Source organism: Phascolarctos cinereus, unplaced genomic scaffold (genome assembly GCF_003287225.1).
Source record: "Phascolarctos cinereus isolate Bilbo 61053 unplaced genomic scaffold, phaCin_HiC Scaffold_4;HRSCAF=312, whole genome shotgun sequence".
In the NCBI taxonomy this organism is placed as follows: domain Eukaryota; kingdom Metazoa; phylum Chordata; class Mammalia; order Diprotodontia; family Phascolarctidae; genus Phascolarctos; species Phascolarctos cinereus.
In genome coordinates, this window is record NW_027555847.1 from 278,108,018 (window position 1) to 278,122,147 (window position 14,130).

The following is a 14,130-nucleotide window of genomic DNA, read 5'->3' on the forward strand; positions in this document are numbered from 1 at the left end:
ACACTGTGTGAGGAATTGTTTTGATTCCAACTACTAGAAAAGAATTTATAGGACAACTCAAAATCTAGATATATTACTTCTATTCTTTTTAATGGCAAACTACATTCCTGCCTCTCCAAGCACTCACTGAATTGAAAAATGGAATTTTCATAATTAGATTAGTAGTTGTTTCTTATTTATCTACTGCATCCATGAACTTTTCTAAAAATAAACTTTAAGCAATCTGGATTCAAGATAAAATTTTTGTGATTCTTGTCAATAGAATTAAAATCAAAACTTCTCACTTCAAAAACCAGTAACATTTATTTTGTATTCCTAAACATTAAAACTATTTTCCAGCACTCAGCTATAATTAAAGATTTGATTCTTACTGCATGAATTACTAAAGCTTGCTAAAGATAGATGTCAGGGTACTTATACAAAGAGAGTTCCCTGAGGTCTCTGTACTTTAACAAATTTCACATGAGCCCTAATTCTGAGACAGAAGCCCTGGGATCTCTCACTTGCTATCTTTGTGACCTTGGACAAGTCATATCACTTCTTTGGATTTCAGTTTCCTCAATCTCTAAGATGTCATCCACCTACAAATCTATGCCCCAATGATATTGTTGAATGAAAATTCTGCATATTAAGAAGTTGTTGATTATGGTCCACTTAATGTCATTGAGGGAGTATTTTTTTTTCTTTTCAATCTTATGAAAAAGAGAAAATATAAGCAAGTTAGCTCATGTTTCCCTATTTAAGAAGTCTAGCTGATTATATTATTGATTGTCTAGACCATTGGTTATTTCCAAATGAAAGTTTCCTGTGTTATATCAGTCTAGTTCAATACCATTTTTGCTGTCTAATGAAACAATGGTATAACTTAATGATAAAATGCTGATTGTAGTTTACCATAATAGGAGAATTAAAATGTGGCATATTTTAAAAATATACAAAGAAACTAAAATGGTACTAAAAGTATGTACTTGAGGATATTTTCTTTACTCTTTTTTACCTTCTGGATTAAGAGCAATTTTGTATTAACAAAGAGACAGACAAGTGTTTTCTTCTCTGTTTTGTAATGAAAAACTGTACATATAGTATAGTCTCTGGGATGGAATTTCTTCAGGGTTTACAAAAAGCATGATAGACTCTCCAAATACTGTAAAAGTCAACAATGTGGCTTTTATAAACACCTCCTTTAGATGCTCTAACTTCAAACCCTAGAGCTCCCTCTAATACTAAATACTACCAAATATCCAAGTTCTTCTAAATATATAAATCATTCCTCAGCACTGCCACAAACTTTTGTGACCTTGAGCAAGTCATTTTCCCTCCTTTGGACCTCAATTTCCTCACTTGCGAAATGAGAGGAGTAAGCTGCCTGTCCTGTGAGGACTCTTCTACCTCTAATAAGCTGTGAGTTTTGTTTTTTTTTCAAGGCTGTACCATTCAGTATAAATATCACATTGGACCTTGTAATGAAACCGTGCTTCAGACACACTAAAATTAAAAAGAGAAATACAATTTGAGACTAGAGATGTAGAGCATACAAATAATTGTAGCTGATATAGCTATGGAAAGAATAGCCTTTCTTTCACAACTTTGTTTTTTAACAATGCTTATAGCTTGAACATTAAAATTTCCATTATTTTTACATCTAGGCTGAATTAGCCTATAGGCAACATCATATGATACATACTCTGAGTTGTCCCTTTTCCCTCCCCTTCCCATTCCAGTTAAACATTGCTTGCTTCCAGCAATATGGTGACTCAGTGCTAAGAGAACTTGGTGTTTTGAAATGCTGTGACAAGCTTTGAGTAGCTCTTCAGTTCTCCCCTCACCCTATAATAATAGCATCAGGATAGACAGGGTGCTGGGCCAGTTAAAATAAATTGCTTTCTACTTTGTCTCTTGCTTTGATTTTCGTGTGTGGCAGGTAGTGTGCTCTGTCTCTAGACCCTCTAGGAAGGGATTTGGGGGAATGAGTGGAGCTCTTCACCAGCACTATTTCAGCTCCCATATGGAGCAGACTCAATTAGGCACTTGGGTCCCTAGCTGCCTTTTTCACTTTGTATTTCCTTTCCTGGGTAGGTGATCAAACATCATTCTTTGGGTGAATATGTCCAAGCCTGTAGACAACCTTGTTAAAATAAGAGGTTCTGAGGATTTAGGTCCCAGTGAGTTGGAGCTGGCTCACAGAGAAAACTTCTGCATCAGAGAGTATGACCACACACACACACACACACACACACACACACACACACACACACACACACACAGAGAGAGAGAGAGAGAGAGAGAGAGAGAGAGAGAGAGAGAGAGAGAGAGAGAGAGAGAGAGAGAGAGAGAGAGAGAGAGTGAGAGAGAGAGAATTGGCTCAAGCAGATATGTACCAGGTGTTGCTTAGACAGTGCAGAGCCACGATGAAATATAAAATGCCTAATTAGAAGTCCTGCAAATTCCTTTGTCTTTCAAGTTTTTAAGTAGCAGCTTTCCAGCATGTTATAGTAAGTCATTCTGTTAAGGCATGCTGTCTTTTATATTTAGAATTTCTTTACAGGAATAAATTGCTTGTTGCATGTCTGAAGCATATTGCAGATTAAGCATGCTTTTGCCCCCTTTTGGGGGGGGCAAACCTAGATATGAGCCATAATGAAAATTATAAGTAAAATGATCCACAGGATGCTAATGGTTTAACAAGCTGAAGCACGTGAGAAAGGGAGCTGACTCATCTCATTAGAAGTAAGCTCCACTAAGACAGAACACAGTTCAACTCCATGCCTGGGTCCAGAGCCTGTGAGCCTCCTGGGCAGAGAAGAAAGTGTCATGGCACCTCAGCCCCTGCAGGCTCAGCTGTGGCTCCTCAAGGTTAGAAATAAATTGGTGCCTGTGGGCTACCCATTCCCCCATATTGCTTTTACATGACTTAAGAGTATTTTTTGTTGAAGGAATTCTTTAAATGATTGATGTGTTCTAACATCAGTATCTGCTTGCTTTTTAGTGTTAGACTTCTGCAAACAGATATTTGATTTAATTCCTGATTATAATAACTATAAGAATATTTTAAGGATCTGTGGTGTTATTAGTATTGATATCCCCCCCAGTATGATAACTCCCTTCAACTAATATAGATCGCAACGTCTGTGACTTAATAGATTAATCCTAAAGAGTTGCCTGGAACACATAGATGTCAAATGACTTGCTCAATTACAGAACTAGCAATTATTAGATAGGATTTGAACCCAAGTCTTCCTGATAACAAACTCATCATTCTCCCCTCTATAGCATACTGCTTCTAATAAATCATAAATTAACTGACATAAAATACTGCAAAGACTGTAGACTACAAGAGAATCAATAGCATCAAAGAATAAAAATCAAACACTATTATATTAAAATATTATGTAAAGTGCCTTTCCAAAAGTCTTAGACCTCTTTGTTGAAGAGTACAAGTTAAGCAATTGGAGGGTTACAATTGTTGTTGCTATCACCTCATAAGACATATATGTCCAAAAATGCAAAATGAAAGGTAGCTAAAGTTTGTTGAGTTCCACTAGTTTTCACAAATGCAAAACTTGGTTGGTAATGGATAGAGACTTGGAAAGCATGCATATTTGTCACCCAGAAATCTCTAAAGCTGGGAGGAGTTAGCTGAAGACATCCATCAGTGTGAAAAAAGCAAGCATTCAAGTAGAAGATTTGAATCATTTGATATTATTATTTACTCATTGAAAAGTTGGAAAATCTGAGTAAAAACGGATTTTTATCCTTAATTCTCTAAGACCTTTTAGCAGACATGGTTTAAAAAATTAGAAACTATTTGGAGGCATCTGAGAAACTGAACTTTTTAAAGATATTTCAGTTTTATGTAAATTTTTCAGGTTTTAAAGGATATACCAAATTATTGAAAGGAACTATTATTACTGAATAGTTTACTATAGAGAATAAAATATAAAAGGTTGCTATAACAATATTATGGCATGGATTTTAATTCTGAAAAAGTGGTATTTTCTGACCACAAAAATTATAAATTACAATTCCTTGAAAATATCCCCAAAAAAGAAAATACATAATTCTTTTGATCATTAGAAATGTTCCTGATTTCAAGTATTACTTACTCTGTTACCTACTTTGCTACTTTTCCAAACTGGGATTAACCTACACATCAAGAGTTAATTATATGGTAAGACTTCAAGTCTGCCAAAAGGCCAGGCTTATAAAAAAAAAAAAAAACTTCTCTTGCTACTTGCATTTCAGTTCTCAAAGACTTTTTGCATTTTAAGTGGGTTAAAACATTGTGACACTGGCAAGAGAAATGGCTAGATGACTATATATTTTACTTATTTTTCAAGTTGATCTAATTTAACTCATCTGCTTTCACCTATCACCTAATAACTACCCAGTCATAGGGAAAAGGAAACTTTGATATGGAAGAGCTGATCTATGGAATGAAATATTGTTGGGGAGAGAGAGTAAGTATTATTGAGTACCATTGTGGAAGGCACCAAGCAGCCTAACAACAGTCCTAGGTATTTTATGTCCTGAAAGAGGAAGTAGAAAAATCAAAACAAACTGAAAAGTTAAAAATTTTGATTAGGGTGATCCTACTCCTACATTTTGCAGCATATGGATATCAGCAAAACTTCTATAAATAAATAGAAGCCCATGCAAGGTCAAATTTTGAATTGTGTAATGGGGAGGTCTGGCACATATGTAGAGCACCTGGCATGGTATCTCTACACAAGGACAATATAGGAAGCCTCCTTCTGAGAGAACTCTGATGACAAAAAAAAAAGTACCTGGAGAGATAGATTGTGGAACATTTGTAGACCCGAAACAAGTTCTAGTTAGCTCACCATGTGTTGAAGAAGTCTTTGATTGTCTGCAGAGCCATTCAAAAATGGCCTTTTAGCTTCACCTAAAATCACTTTTCTCATTTGCTTCTGGAAGATCTCAGTGGCTCCTTCACTCAGTGGAGTGAAAAGGAGTGGTGCGTCCAAGGTTGGGCTGTCTGAAAGACTGAAGAGAAATCCACAGGAGTCTGAGCTCAGACCTAGTGTTGCAGTCAGCTTATCCCTGAGAAGGAAGAAGCAACCTACAGAAGTACTTTTGGGTTGCCTGACAGCAGAAGCTTAAATGAAGATATGTCTGGCAGAGACCCCACCCTTGAATATAGCTAGATAGGACCAATGCTAGGTAGGAACTGAGATAAGTTAAGCCTACTCCTCCTGAAAGAGCCAGGTGATATAGGACAGAGAATACTCCAAAAGTGTGGAGGGAAATGTTTGTACATTGCTTCTGGTTATGTCTTGGAATTAAATATCCTATAGAAGCTGATTGATATTAACTGATTGAAGAAGAACAGAGACAATGGGGGTTCAAGCCTATGGCAGTAGAAGAAAAAGCTGCTTCAATCCCCTCAGGGTAAAAAGGTACCCTGAGGGGAGAGCCAGCCAACTTGTCTTTGAGAAGTGAGCTAGAGTACACACTACATTTATATTTCACTTCAGTAATATAGCATTGTGGATAGACTAAACTATACTACATTCTCCCACTAGTTACAAGAATCATATGTTCATAACATCACATCAAATAACATTAAGCTCCTAGAGAAGAAGAAAATTTCCATGCCTTTTTCTGACACCCCTGAGTGCTGTACACATAGCAGGAACATAATAAATCCTTGTTGATTAAGAGTAGGAACAATGTGTTTGAATAATACTCACTCCAGTTAATGGCACTGTATATAATTCTTCATTTTCCCCCATAGTGCATGAAAACATGACATACATTTGTATGGGCTTTACAGTTTTCAAAGCACTTTTAGATATCATCTCTCATCCTAGAGTACAGTCTGTTCATAATGATGATTAATAATGATTCAAGATGCATTACCTCCAACTTTGTTTATCCCAACTCCTTCTTGTCTCTTCATCCTATGTGATTCTTGACCATATCTTTACAGAAATCAGTTAAGGAAACCTACCTAAAGGTTTAGAGACCTTTCCTCAAGGATGGATACCAGTGCAGTACTTAGACAGTCCATTATAAAACCACAAATTCAGAGTTGGATCTGGGAGATAATTTAGTCCATTCCTCTCATTTTATAAATGGGAAAACAGATCTAGAGAAAATATTTCTTTAAATATCTGACTGGCTGTGGCACTTGTTATTCAAATCATATGTATCCTTATGAAACTAACTGCATGTGAATCACCATCAATAACCTATATGCCATAATATAACTTACTGATATTTATTACAAGTCTTTCTATTGCTTATTTAGTCACCAGGAATTTTGATTCTTCTGAGTTGTTTAGCACTGGTTCGATAAATGTCATTGCTTAAGTCAAGAAAATCAACATGAGAATTCAGGTGGCTCAATACAGATTCTTCAATCTCCAACCACATTTGTCTCTGTATAATGAAGATCAGTCAGTGAACTGAAACTGATATAGCTGAAAACAGTGGAACCACTCTCAAGGTGGAAGCTCTTTTGTTCAGAAACTGCAAGTGGCACAGTAGGCTAGGGTCAATCAATCAAGCAAACATTAATTAAGCACCTATCATTACATATGTCAGGCACTGAGCTCAGTGATGAAAACACAAAGGCAAAAAATAAGTTAAATTAAATTGAAATCCATTTCCTCAAGGAGATTACACGTTAGCTGAAGGAAGCAATATGTATACATATAGGCATACATAAAGTATATATGAAATAATTTGTGGGGAAGGGCACTAGTATTTGAAAGTTGCAGGAAATATTTCACATAGAAGGTAAGTCTTCAGTTGAACCCTGAAGGAAACTAGGGATAAGAAGAGGTAAAAGGGAAGAGGGAGTTTATGCCAGGCAGAGAAGGCAATTTGTGCAAAGGCAGAGATAGGAAAAAATATTTTAACAAGCATTTATTAAGCACTTACTATATGGCAAGCACAGTAGTAAGTGCTTTATAAATATTGTTCTCATTTGATTCTCATAACAACTTTAGAAATTAGGTGCTATTATTATGTTCCTTTTAAAGATGAGGAAACTAAAGCAGATGGAGATCAACTGACTTTTCCAGGGTCCCACAGCTAGTAAATGTCTGAGTACAGATATGAACTCAGGTCTTCCTGATTCCAGGGCTCCAACCCCTGCACTATCTAACTGCTTCTAAAAATGTATCTATCATGTGTCTGATGAACACAGAAAAAGACAGTTTGGATGGACCTTAGAGTGTGAGGAGATGAGTAATGTCTGGTGAGACTAGAAAGATAGGTTGGGGCTAGGTTGTGAAGTTTTAAATGCAAATCCAGAATTTATATCTGATAACAGGAAGCCATTTATGTTTATTGAGTAGAGGGAAGACATAGTCAAACCTATACTTTGGGAAAATTACTTTTGCTGCTGTGTAGAGGGCGGATAGAAGTGTGGTCAAAAAAGTGACTTGGAATGATAACACATTTAAAATTAATATTTTAACTTTTGCCCTAAATAACTTCTAAAAATGTTGCCCATTCTTTCAAGCACTTAAAGTTTTTAAGAGAGCTACTGAATCCTTAAATTTCAGTTTTAAGAATTAAAGGGCATACTGCAGAAATGCTCAAAAATGTTTTACACCTGGTCCACCCTTACCACAATATCTGCATGACATTGGTTGATTGATAGATCTTTGATTCCAAAGATTTTGGAAAACTAATTGTATGCCCAAGCATAAAGAATTTGGCCTTTCCCAAAACTGTTTACAATATGCCAACCAGATGGAAGTCATTTCCTTTATTTCTCTGATTTTCCCTTTCTCCTGTGATAATAAAGATATTGGGGGGGGGAATGTACTTCATTGCTATGTAGAGCAGATTCCTGTACATCATAGCTGTGTTTAAAATCACGTATTTTAAATAATTCATTTTATCAAAGATAAACTTGGGTTCAAGACGGGCAATTCTAGAAATTTTTATAAACTTTAATTTTCACATTAGGAGAAAGTGCAAGAAACATAATGGAGTCACGGTTTGGGATTTTTACAATTCTTTTTTTCTTTTCATTAAGGATCTATCATTGAAACAGTAAGACTTTTCCAATACTATTAGGCCACTGTATTCTTTGGTTCAGGATCCCAAAGGCAAGAGATCTTTCTAGAACTGTTTCTCTGGATTACAGATTTAAAGATTATTTACCACCTTGAAATTAAAGCAATCTGCTTCATTAGGTCTTCACTTAAGCATATGGGACAAAAATTCTACTTTGTTGCAATGATGCCCCTCCTTGTTCATAGATTGTCCAGGATTTATCAGATTCTACAAGCCAAACTGAAGAGGCTTCCAGCACAGGCACAGAGATACATTGTATGTTTTTTGTTTGATAATTAACCAAGCCATGTTTGAAGAAGTTCACTGACAGAGAGTTGGCCACCAGGTGATATATTTTCTCAGCTATATGAATTCATGAAATTTCAACTAAGACACAGGAGATATCTGCATGCACAAAGTACCAATACAGACAGATGACTATGAAATTATGTTCTCTGAAATTGAAAAAGCATGGTAGTTTAGAATTTTTTCAGTTCTCTATAGTATTCCATCTCTCTTTACTCCTTTTATAATAAATGGGTTTCCTTAATGACTAAATAATTTCTCTTTCTGCTGTCTTCAAACATGTTTATTGCTACATTCCATGCACAACATTTAAAAATAATCCTGAAATGTTTTTTTCTAGGTCTGCTCGTTAAAATATGCCTAAAGTAGGACACGCTGGTTCTTTGGCCTCTTCTTTACAAAGAACTGTGTAAATTAGAGAATTAAGGGTAAAAATAAGGGTACTGTACATATGTAGCTCATCCACAAAAACATTCAACAAAAAGCCTATTATTGAGTATGAGTCAGACCCTGTTCTGTAAGAAACACTGCTGATTTATCTCTCTTGTTGGAGGTGTTTAAAATTCTAAAATTATATAATGTTGATGAGAGTTTTAAAAAAAAACACTTAAACCAAGAGAATAAGTGAATCATATTCATACATGACAACTAATAAGTAGTAAAATGAAATCTTTACAATAAGGAGCATCATTCTTAGGAGGAAAAAAGCTAATTCTTCCAAAGACTTTTCATTTTCTTTACATAACTATAAGAAATATAGAGATAGAATATATCAGGATATGATCACTGAGTTTTAATCTCAAAGGAATAAAAAGAACCTTCAACATTCTGAGGCACAGACAGTAGTACTTCATAACATAACAATGGTAGGTCCATTCATGATAAACAATTTAAATATTGTTTGTTAGCCTATTAAAAGCTTGTGACATCTCTGCTCTGTTCTATGGTATTCATCAATAAACTCCCATTGATCTCTACAGGAATTTTCATATAGTCTCATATAATAATACCTATGTGCTCAAGCATCAAAGATCCATTTACCTCACATGTGCAATTTGCCCACTTATTCGTGCTGGGATAATATTCGCAGTTTAATTACCCATAAAGCAAGTAGCTAAATCAGCTATATTGGTTAGTATTCACTGTTTATGTATATGTATGATGCATAAAATCATGTAATGTTTCTCTATTTACAAAATGATTTTTTAAAAAACTCCATCATTCACAATGGCTCTTTTATCATAATTTGTTATGCTTAGCATACAGACTATTGACCTGTGTTCTTTTCATACTTTATCATATTTCTCAAACTGAAATAAACTTGCTAATGTTTCGAGGGATAAGGTCAAACATACAAACTTTCATGATTTTTATAGTACTTTGGAAAGGCGTATATAGCATACATACCCACACACATACAGACTGTATAAGTATAGGTCACCTAATATATAAAGAGATGTGGGGGAAAACAACAAACAAAATAACAAAATAGTTTTGTTGAATGTCTGTGATAAAGGATCAATAGATTTAGACTACAGATGTCAGGACGGATTACTGCCACTCTTCATATCCCTGTTATGAGATGAAAATCTACAAATTGCAAGCATATCTGAGGAATTTATGCATACTTTTATATATTGATGGGCACTAATTACTTAAATGAAGGTTAAACATCTTTCTTAAAACAATTAACCTTGAAATGAAAATAATTATTCTTCTCTAGTAGGCATTTTCCAACACGCACATACACACACACACACATACACACTGATTTGGTTCTAAAGCTAAAGATTCTGTAACTGCTATTTTGCAATACAAGGTCAGATCTACACATCTTGCTACTACCTTCTGATTAACTGAAAAAAAAAGATCATATAAAGAAATGGTGCATAATGACAAGAATAATTGCCTCTAATATAAAATATAAACTTCACTGATTGGCTTATAAACCCCTTCACAACCTGGACCCAATTTACCTTTCAAGCCTCCTTATACATTAATTCCTTTCTCATACCCTATGGTGCAACCAAACTAGGATCCTTGCTCTTCCTTGCACATAGCACTCCCCTGCTTCAAAGAATCTTCCCTTACTTCCTGGTAGACTCAGCTCAAGGTCCATTTTCTATATGAAGTCTTTTTTGATGCCCCTCCCCCAAATGCCAGTGCCCTATCTCTCAAAACAATCTTGTATTTATTCTAAATATACATGCATATGTATATGTTCTTTTCCCTAATTGAATGTAAGCTGCTTGAAGACAAAGACTTTCATTTTTGTCTCTGCAGCCCCAGTACATAAAAGGTGTCTGGCATATGGTAGGAATTATAATAAACGTTTGTTGATTTATTTATATTTTTTCATGTAAGGACAAAATAATCAAGTGTTTTGCAAAAATAGGATCACCAATTTAAGAGGTGAGACAGACAAAAGAGGTCATCTAGTCCAACCTTCTCATTTTATTTATGGAGAAATGGAGGCTTGGTGATGGGAAGTGATGTTTCCAAGGTCATCAGCTCCCATGGATCCATTATCTGTATGCAAAAAAAAAAAAAATCCCAGATCCATTTTTCTAGTCCTAGTCTCTTCTGAGCTTCAATCCCATGTCACCACCTTTTAGACATCTTGAATTAGATGTCCTTTAAACATCTCAAACTCGATATTTCCAGAATGAAAATGATTCTTTTTCTCCCTCAAGTGTTGCCTATCTTTTGTACTTTCTGATAACTGTAAACTTGAATTATTATCATCCTTCCAGTCACTCAGGCTAGCTGCACTGGTTAACTTCTCATTCTCATCCACTCCACATAGCCAATCCATTGTCAAATCTTACTGTTTCTACCTTCTGTTCTCATGTGTACGTACCACACAGTCACAACTTTTGTTCAGGCTTTGATTACCTCTCACTTGGACTATTGAAATAGTCTTCTAACTGATCTCCTTGTTTCAAGACTCTTCTCATTCCAATCCATCCTCCAATCAGATGTCAAAGAGATTTTCCTAAAGCTCAGTTCTGATCATGTTACCCTCCTTCAATTCCAAAGGCTCTCTAATATGTATTTTAAAGTCATTTATAACATGGCACCTTCCTGCTTTTCCAGTCTTTTCAGTGCTCCCCGCTATGTGACTCTGCTTGCTGGTCCTTGCAAAAGACAAATTATTGTCACTTCTCTGTGCTTTTTTCCCACTAGCTGTCCCCTATGTGTGCAATGCCAACTTTTAGTTTCCCTGGCTTTCAAGTCAAAGCTCAAATGACACACTCTACAAGAGATGTTTCCCATTTCCCCCAGATGAGAGTGCCTTTCTTGAGAATGCTTCCCACCTACTTGGTATATACCTACTAGTTTGTATAGTTTCTTCCATTAAAATGTGAATACTTTGAGTTCAGGGACTTTTTTTTTTAAAACTTTCTTTGTATTGCCAGTGCTTAGCCTAGCACATAGTAAACCCTTAATAAATGCCTTCTGATTAAGTGGCTAATTATAGTCCCAGTACTATTTCCAAGATATGACACGCTATATTTAATCTGATAGCTAATCCAACAATTTGGAATTTTAGAAGTCTTTAAACTCAAATATATATATATATATATATATATATATTTCCTACTTCAGTTAAAGTGTAATGTTTTAAACAAGTAGATTGAAAACCAAATAAATACTGGTTTTACCCTTATTCTTAAAACTAAGAATCTCATATACCACAATAGTACTATGTTCATGCACTATCTTGAATAAATCCATATCAGTCTTAGGGCTTCCTACTAATGTCCATTTTGCTACAGAGAAATGCATCATTCGAATGGATGATGTTAAACATGTACTCCTTTGCTATGAACATCTGCAGTGCAATCATCTTTTTCTTGGTGCTATAAATGGCAAAAGGGTTCAAATAGGCAAAAGTGAAGGCTACATGCCCCTATGAGAGATTCTTATAGTTAATCAGTCACTATCTTCTTTATTAATAAGCTTTTTCTACCTAGTGAATTTAGACAACAACTAGACCAAAGGAGTTCATCAGTCTTCTAACTGCAATATCATTTGTTCTGTCACATTTGAAAATACTGAAAAAAGAACATTATTGCCAGATTAGTCTGCATCATTCTGATGAAATCTGCATTTTACCTCCCCTGAAAAGCATGATGCCTATTTTGCTACATATGTGAATGTTTTACAAATTAATTTTCCCACAGATTATATGCATTTTACAGATTAAAATCATAAGTATACACATATATAAATATTTCATATATATACACATATCTGATTTCATCATTTTTGAGCCATTTATCACCTAAGTAATTTAAAAATATACCACTAGTTCAGAGGTCTGCCACATTTCTGCTGTTGAAAATGCTCAATATCTTATGGTCTCACTTTAAAATATACTCAAACTCACAAAATACAAGAGAAGAAAAGCAGGTCCTGATGACAGCAGGTGGAGCATAAAAGGTAACAGTGAAATACTTATTGATATGATTCAAGAGTGCTCAAAGCTATCTGATTCTACAGGCCAAAATCAGCAGAGGCCTAACCTAGCTAATTGTCTCCCCTGATTGTGACAGTTTTGATTAGAAGAATAATCAGCTCTCGGCAGCCTGTAGGCAAAAATGCCAACTGAGGATTTGCATGGTATCTTTTTTTGATGATGATGCTTAGCAGAAAGGATGCCAGATCACATCATTAACCCACTCTCCCAAACATTAAAGGGGCTCCAGAATGAACAAAGCCAATAATTCTCATCATAATTAGCATAAACATTTTCAGTCACGTTGAAAAGCTTTAATATAAATGAAGCAAATACTGATATCCAGCCTTTCTTGAAATGGAGACTCTGCTATGCTTTGTCACTAAAATCCTGCAACTTCTTTGGAATGTTATTCTGAAGTAAGCTGTTAAAATTAAAAATTCAGTTTAAAATATACAAGGTTTAGAATTGTTTGGACAATGTTGCTATGCATTCCTTATCAAAATATAAATGTAAATATGGGGGAAAAAAGTGCTTTTGCTTTCTAGGCTGTCAGATTTTCATCTTTAAAAACCCAAACCACTGTATTAATGTATGCAAATTTTATTACAATAATCTACTACTTTGTGATCTTTTCCTCTTTTAACTTCAGAATGTAGCAACTACCTTACAATGAGTTTTGCAGAAAAGAATGAAGATTACCAGCAGAGACTGAAAATTTATTATAAGTTATGTTGATTCTAAATAAGAATTTAAAAATTGCAAAAGGAAATGAACAAAAATTGCTTGAATAAAAGTATTTTGGTTTTTGACAAATCTGCAATTAAACTTTTAAAAATCCTAAAATTTCTAAAAATTTAAAATGCTGTAGCAATGGCATTTTGAAACTATGAAAAATGGGAAAAAACTGGGAAAATTAAAATATAGACAATATTTCTAGCATACTTTCTAGACCTAAAATCTTATTGTAAGAATATTAATATGGCATTCTATAACTTATTTTCTTATAAAATGTAGTTTGAATAATAGAGACCCAGGAAAAAACCTGGGGGGGATTAATAACAATCCCTTCTTTGTTTCCCCTAATTTTGTAGATGAACAAAAATTACTTGAATTGTGTTTTGTTTTGATTTTTACCCCAAATACACTAAAATATAAGCTTATCTAGGGCAGAGACTTTCACCTTTTTTTCATATGCCTGGCACTTAGCACCATGCTTTACATATGTGAAGCTTAATAAATGCTTTTTGATGATGTTAATAGACTTGTACTACCCCATGGGTAAATTAGCTGTCTGGTATCTTTGAAAGCCCCCAGTTTATCATATA

General features: G+C 34.8%; 1 protein-coding gene across 2 annotated transcripts in view; it reads right to left on the reverse strand.

Annotated features, from left to right (window-relative positions):
* Window positions 1-14,130, reverse strand: part of EFNA5 (ephrin A5) — a 339,036-nt gene that overhangs the window by 73,851 nt on the left and 251,055 nt on the right. The gene's annotated exons all lie outside the window — the stretch shown is intronic.